Source organism: Choristoneura fumiferana, chromosome 6 (genome assembly GCF_025370935.1).
Source record: "Choristoneura fumiferana chromosome 6, NRCan_CFum_1, whole genome shotgun sequence".
Lineage (NCBI taxonomy): Eukaryota > Metazoa > Arthropoda > Insecta > Lepidoptera > Tortricidae > Choristoneura > Choristoneura fumiferana.
The window spans coordinates 12266256-12274586 of record NC_133477.1 but is presented as its reverse complement, the minus strand read 5'-3'; positions in this window follow the sequence as shown (position 1 = coordinate 12274586).

The window sequence follows — 8331 nt, the reverse complement described above, 5'->3', positions numbered from 1 at the left end:
GGATGGATGGATGGATGGTTTTTTTGTAGTCGTTTAATTTTTTTGTGAAAAACCTCGTTCGGACCTATACGATACTGTGCTTGAGAGGCCGTATGCCCAACCGCTAGGTTAACTCGACTTAACATGGTACGGAGACAGACGACCGTTGGGGCAGAAAAGTACTAGAATAGAAACCGCGAATCGGCAAGCACAGCGTAGGAGGTCCACCAACGCGGTGAACAGATGAGCTGATTAAAGCCGCGGGTTTGCAGTGGATGTATGCAGCCGCTTCCAAACGAAACAACTGGAGATCTAAAGGGAAAGCTATGTCTAACAGAGGCCGTTCTACGGCTGATATGATGATGATTGTGCTGCCACGAGTAAAAAGCTGAAACGGCAAAAAGCAGTATTTAAGTTTAGCCAATTCTGTATTATAACAATAGTAAGCCGTAATAGAAAGCAGCATAATAAAACGCACGCGAACTTTCCCCGTAAGTAAACACATCTAAAATTTACGTTATAAAAACCCTACGTTTCAACCGTGTCTGACGTGACGTAGACGTGACGAGCTGTGTTGTGGTTTACGAATGTGGTTTATGGCTCTATAGGGGTTATATATGTATACGTCATTTAGTTGTAGGGGTTCACAGGTTCAGCGTTTTTTAACTGACTTATGTTTCCGGGTAAAAGTTTTTCCGAAAGAAATCGAGCAGGAATGATAGACAGACGGACGGACGGGTACGCGAGTGATAGCAATAGAGCTCTATTTATTAAGAACCTTCGTTTACGGAACTCTAAAAGGAAGACATATTTTTGACGTTGGGATACTTAGATGCATGCTTGGTTAAAGTAGTTATTGTGAAGTTTCTTAGAGAGCTACACATAGATATTTATTTAAAAAATTAGTGAAGCTTTTCTTACTTTAAGCAAACTTCATGAATGTGCCCGGATAATAATTATTTATTACTGCAGCTCGCATGCACTACTCTAGCGCTTTTATTAATGTTTTCAAGTTTATCCATAATTAACGAAACGTACCAACTCGTAGAAGCTCAAAGAGCATTACTGTAGGCGATGTTTCATTAAAGGATTTTACAGGGGGAAAATTAAGGCTTCTTTCTTGGTTATTTAACTTTACTTACGTGCAAACTTAGAAGGAAGTAAGTCGATGTCAGAATTATGTAGTTAGGTATTTACCTACGATGTAAGCTAGTTTGAATTTTATTAAGTGATTATTCCAATATCACCGACTAGTTGCCCGCGACAAGATTTATGCCCTACGGCCTACGTGCAAAAACAAACAAAAACACAATCCAAAAATGTTCATTTTTCCCTCGACTTCATGCGTAGAATTCAAATTTTTGGTGAAGTCTCTTTATCTCTTTCACTGAATAAAACAAAATACCTACCGGCATTGGCTCACATGAAAGATACCACCATATCGAAAATTCACTTAGGAGTCAACCTGTAATAGGTTTTGTCCGTGCAAAAGATATAGGTACCTAAGTTATTTTTATTATTAACTTTAAAACTGTAACTGGTACCTGTGGACTAGTTTTTATTGTTTCACAAAGTGAGACACGGACCAACAATGCGAGGACAGTCCCTAGCGGCATACGTGGCTCACTGGAATTATTTCATTTTTTAACGAACTAAGCCCCCTCACGACTGCTTACACTCTACGTGTATGCTTCTGTGAGCCTAGTACGCCAAGTTTTTACCCGTCAAACCAAGAGCGAGTCTGAAGGAAGGGTTGCTTACAATTAATTGAATCAGACGTTACTTAGGTAGCGGACTACGCACTAACGCACTATTTTTTTTTACTTTGATCCTTTGGTTCGTAACCGTGCATAACAGACAAGTCGGTGCGACACAATACATCAGCAACATTTTAATTATGTGGAAAATTTTATAGTTGAGTTTGTTACATGGTGTTGCATACAGAAAACTTCGGCTATCGGTAGGTAGGTACCTGTCGGTGTAGGTGTACTTTATTTATTTATAGGTACGCCGAATAAACATTCTGTTTTTGTTTCTTTTATACATGATTGCGTTTTTAAATGATTTATTGAATCAGCAGGTGTTACTTTGCGGAGGTCCATATTAATGAACTAAAACAATTACTTTCATCATCAGCCGGAAGACGTCCACTGTTGAACAAAGGCCGCCCACTTAGAACGCCACAATGAACGTGAACTCGCCCCTTGCATCCACCAGTCTCCCGCACGCAACTCTCACGATGTCGTCAGTCCACCTGGTGGGAGGCCGGCCAACGCTTCGTCTTCCGGTTCGTGGTTGCCACTCGAGGACTTTTCTCCCCCAACAAACAATTACTTTGCTTACCCTCAACCTTATGATAGCTACGCTTATGCAAGATATGCGCGTTCATGCAGTTCCTCCACCTCCACACTGCAGCACTGTAAGAACAAACATAAATCACACAAACCCATCTATCACCACCACCACACTACACTGATGCGTTTCGAGCGGGATTTGTGTGATTTATGTTTGTTCTTACAGTGTGGAGGTGGAGGATTGTATGAACGCTAATATCTTGCATAAGCGTAGCTAGGTATCATAAGGTTACCGGCATGTCTTGTTCCAAATTAAGTGCCAATCAGCCGGTCCTTACAATAGCCACTCGTAAACTAACAAGAAATATAATCCAAGTAGGGTTAGAATATTTTTTAATTGATATAAAAAGTAAAATAAAATAGAAATACAAAATATAAAAACAGTATAAAAACTTAACTTAGGCTGCCACTAGCACCGGGGCAAGCCTCATCAATACACTATAGGACGACTGTCCTAAATTGAGGTGTCCCCAAGACTGATCAAGGTACCTAAATAATAGAAAAACATTCCTACTTTTCAAATGTCATTTCATAACTGATTCAAAACCATGCAGGCTTCGTCACGTTTTTTGTATCTTATTTATCAATTAACATACTTATTTTTTATTTCTGTTCGGTATTTGATATTTTTGCCAGTTTTCATTGTGTTTCCTTAATCGTTATTCCATCGATCGAGCGAGATTTGTAAACTCATCCAGAGGCCTTTTTGTGTACTCGTAACGCAGAGCGCTCGGTATTCATTTCCGCTGGTCCTATTGTTAAAGAAATTTTATACCTACCTATATATTTATTTCTAAATTCACTGTTTGTCAGCCCCTAACAATGCTACTCTCATCCAAGGTAGTATGTACTCGTAAATGTGAATGCGTCCACTTAAAAGTTGACTGCGGTAGATATATGCTTTCAAAGTATAAGTTTAACTTTGTACTTATATCTCAACGTTTATAAATTGTGATTATTTCTTTACTTTTTGTACAGTAAAGTCTACCGCTAAAACATGGCACCAATATGAACAATTCAAAGTAATGCTCCAATCTATCTCCACACACTCAAACACTCTCCATTTAGGACAGATTATGCTACCTAAATTCCTTAGAAAAATATTACTTAATTTTTTCGTAATGGCTACGGAATCCTACTTCGGGCGTGTCCGAAACGCTCTTGGCCGGTTTTTTTAATTCAGGTACCTGGCTATTTACAAATGGCCACTAAAGGACGTATCATCTAAATAGCCGTGCCATTTAGCGGCTACCCAACTTCGGGGAACTGTTGTGTTATCCGTACTTATTTCCGTTTGCACAACTACCACCAACGCGCGAAGACAGCTAGCCCACACCAAAATAATGTTATGCTCCTCGTAGTTAAGGCAAGTGAGCTAAAATTAGAACGAAAATTGAATCTCACGTTGCAAATTAGACGTCTTATTTATAGGTATCTTATTTATCCCACTAATATTATAAATGTGAAAGTTTGTAAGTCTGTTTCTTTCTTTGACTGTTTGTTAGGTACGTAGGTACTCTATCACGTCAAAAGCGCTGAATCGATTTAGATGAATTTTGGTGATCTTAAGAGATCACCAAAATTCATCTAAATCGATTCTCCATCAGTATGCCATCAGGAGACCCACTTGCTCGTTTTCCATTCAGTAGAATAAAAAAAAATCAATACCGGTAAAACGAGACTACTTTGCACCGAATTTTGCTCCAAATTTCGAAATCTTTGTTTTATCTTAAAAAATATTATGCTGTGGTATTTTCATATATGTATTTATGTAAAGTAGATCACCCCTACTATCATGCTGGCTTGCTTAAACTACGTCATAATGTTGTTTTAATTTATATATTAAAACTTTAATTTAGGAGCAATGTTAACCGGCGTTTGGGTAACTATGCTACTGAATTTAATTTCATTCATAATTGATACTAGGAGGCGTTTGGTGTATTTTTACCCCATCATTATCATTGCACTCTGTATTATCACTGTACGGCGTCTGACAGAAAAAGAAAAGAAAATATCGAAGCAAAAATTGAAGTTCAGTGTTGTCACTTTATTGGGAAGTGTATCGGGTACCGGGACTTCGACCTGCAAGACATTTAAACAAAATACAGAACTGGAGCATACCTAGTTACCCAGTGGGGAGCAAAGTAGCCTCGTTTTACAGTACACAGATAGTTTGAGTCCCAGGGGAAAGACATAGGATAGATTTATCCCGGGAAATTTCATAGTTCATAGCGATAAAAGAATTCTACGCGGACGGAGTCGCGGGTAACAGGCTTGTATTATTAATAAGAAAGATTGTGAAAATGTTGGTTCATGCAATAGGTAGATGATAATGTCTGACCTAATTAAGATGAATTTTGGTAGGGACATTTTAATTAGGTAATTTTAATAGTGACATAAAATATTTCAAAATGTACTGCCCTAGAATTTTGAGTTGTGTCACTATCAAGCAGCAATCTACGAGCCAAGAATTCCCGGTTTTGCGAATTTTTTTTTGCATTATGTAGGTAAGTTTAAAGTTCTAATTTCATTGAATAAACCGGCCAAGAGCGTGTCCGACACGCCCAAAATAGGGTTCCGTATCCATTACGAAAAAATTAAGTAATATTTTTCTAAGGATTTCGTATTTTATACGGAATCTTCCAAGTTTAGGTATATTTTATACCTTAAGCTGCTATTTAAGAGTAAAACTACTAATAATTATCAAGCAAACTTAGCCGTTATTATAGTTTTCTTTCAAAGTTTGATATACTTACTACCATCCTGATTTTTTTTCAAATTTTTCTACCCACCGGTTTAGATTTTAGAGCGGGCGGGGGGGGGGGACGCTCGGTTTAAATGAAAATTTGCTCTTTAAAGTTGAATATTTCGCAAAAAAATAAATGAAGCGAAAAATTGTCTTAGCAAACCCCTTATTAAAATACCTATCCACCGATACCCCACACTATAGGGTTGGATAAGGAAAAAAAACTGCAACTATGGTGACTGCAATATACCTACAACTTATTCCCAATATATAAGTTACTCTATGGTTCACGCGACGCCCTTGAGAGTATAAGATAATTATGTGAAGCTTTCGCGCCATTTTCATCTAATTTTTCGAATTGACAAATCCGAAGGTGAGTCACAAAATAACAAATATTTATTTCTGTACTTGTAATATGTTAACCGTAGCATTTTAGCTTGCAATTCAACAGCCATATTGTTATTATAACTTAAAATTTCTCATCAGAATTTTTTTCCCGTCTAGGTAAGCTCTTTGCCCATATATAGGTAGTCGGAGTCGGGTGATCCCAATTACCTATCTACATAGATGGAAGGAAGGAAGGAAAAGTAGTAGGAAAGAAAAGCAAGCCACAGAAGGTCAGTTGTGAGAACATAATGAAGAAAATTCTGCAGTAGGTACTCCAATGATACTTCGAAAACTGACGTGAAAACGCACGAGCGTTGACGATGATGACGATGGACGATGCAGAAGATGCAGGTACCTAGTACCTAACTTGTTTCTTGTATTTGGTGAATTCGGACGAGACAATGAAACATGGCACCGGTGCACATCTTGTGGGATCTGGGCTCATGCCGACTGTACTGGATGGATGGGACTCTGCGCACAATTATGTGTGCAATATGTGTTGATCACCATTGCCATTGAACTTAATTTTTTTTTAATTTTATATTGTACCAAAATTAATAAACTAAAGTGATGAAAGTTGATATCTCAATTGATAGTGTTAAGAAAGTCAAGTTTTAAGAACAGGGCAATAAATAGATTTTCTTTTTTTTCATTCTCGCTTAGGTGATCCTGATCCCCATTACCTTATCTCCAGTACTTTGGGATTTTGGTGTCAACAGTTCCATACTCCATATTATTTACTTACCTATTGTGCAAAAAATTTAATATAAAAAAAACAACCGATACGCTACACAAAGTTTGTGTTATTATTTAAATTTGGCGAGTTTTCTTTTTTTTATTTATCTCCATGCCATAGGGACTGTTAGAGCGTTTTCAAATGATCCGATCCGATATCGGTATCTGACGGCGATACGATATCAGGGCCTGTCTTTCAAGTTGTCTTTCACATTGTCCGGCCCGATATCGGATATCGGAGCCGACACCGATATGATGGCGGCACGGAGTTGGCGGCACCATTGGACACCTGTGGGCTGTCGGACGATAATGTTTGTATGGGTGCTAATGCGTGTATTTAAATTAACTCTGTGTGCGCAGAGCCCGATGCGTGGCAGCCATTTTATGCCGGCCGTATCGGAACGATTTTGTCGGAAATATGTGAAAAGAGCACATCATAATATGATGTTGGCGTGGTGTCGGCTATCGGGTGTCGTCCATCGTCGTCCGATACCGATATCGTATCGGATAATGTAAAAACGCTCTTCTTCACGATGTACGAAACGAAAATAGGCTGAGTTGTCCATTTCTACGTTTTTATTTGTAACTCAGACAAACTAATCTGTGTTGCTTTGGTGTTGGGTGTTGCTATCTTAGTTGACAGCTGTCACTGGCAGTGTTGACATTCACCCATTCTATTCATTCATTCAATTCAATCATTACGTAGTGTTGCCAACGTAGGCAATTTGTCGCCAATTAGGCTACAAGGGATGGAAATCGGCGACGTAAAATTCTAAATGGTGGCTGGTCACCTTTTAGGCTACTTGAAGGACAAGGTCCTTATAGTATTTAAATGAAAGAATCACAATACAAATTAACATAACCACAAGAAAAAAATACCTCCCAGGCAAAATGTAGAGTTTAACTGGGATCAAAAAGACAAGAGTAAACGAACCAATAAATAAATAATTAATAATATATGCAAAATTAACTAAAACTGACCAAGCGCAGTGTAGGGTTCCGTATTAATATTTTGCATATCTTACTAATCTTACAGCCCCTTAGAGTTATGAAATTTGACACCTGATCTGGAATAATACATAGAATGGCTTGCAAAACCGTCCACGAGAAAACGCGGCAAAAAAAAAAAAAATGAGGCTGATAACACTTGCTGTACACTGATTAAACGATGTTGATAGGCACTTATTTTATTAAAATTTTCCAGAACTAAACATAATTTATTTATTTCTTGTAGATGAAGTATCAAAATTATGTAAGCCAGGCTAGAATGACCATATGACAATTTTGACAGTGTCAAAAATGATACCAGATTAAAGTTTCGTAAAAAATGTGTGGACAGCTTTCGCTGGCCCGAGTATAAATAGGCGACTTTTTAGGCGACTTCAGTTCAAATTTGACTACATAAAGGTGCCCTCACATGCAGTCGCTCGTTGCTCTATTTGCAGCGATAAATCTGGTCACGTGACCCCATTTTGAAGGTGATTTTGAATTTCCCGCGACTCAAAAAAGTAGCGCCAAGTCACCGCGTCGAGCAGCAGCGACTAGATGGCTTCTTAAAGGATTGATCTAGGCCTTAAAAGCAGATTTCTTATTCATTGATAAATTGGAGTGAATGAAAAAAATAAATAACAATGTTTTTGCCGAAATTGAAGAGGTTTTTTTGCTCAATATTTTCAGCTTTATTGCTATATGTCACGTGACCAGATTTGACTGGAAACGAGCGTCGAGCCATTTCATGTGGCCGCGACATTAGGTAGGTTACTCAAGCTGTGAAAAATGGCCCTATCCAGGTTCCGAGTTGTTGGCTACACTCACCTAACTGTCATTACGTTACGTTCATCTTCTTAGTAGTCTGTGGCGTGTGCCAAAGAGTAGTATAATATACGGGGAAAAGAGAGCCCTCTCTCGTCTCATTCATGCAGACCGTTTTGAAGCGCCGTCTGCATTTCGTAACTAGTACCATTGATGTATATATCCATCCATACGTATAGCTATTAATAGTCACAGGTATTCTTTTACTTTACTGGATTTGCTTCCCAGCTCAAACCACATAAAAACTAAAAACAGGGCTGCAAAGAGAAGTGAGACCGCTTGAATTCAGTCTTCTTAAGTTTAAACCAGCCTCAATTT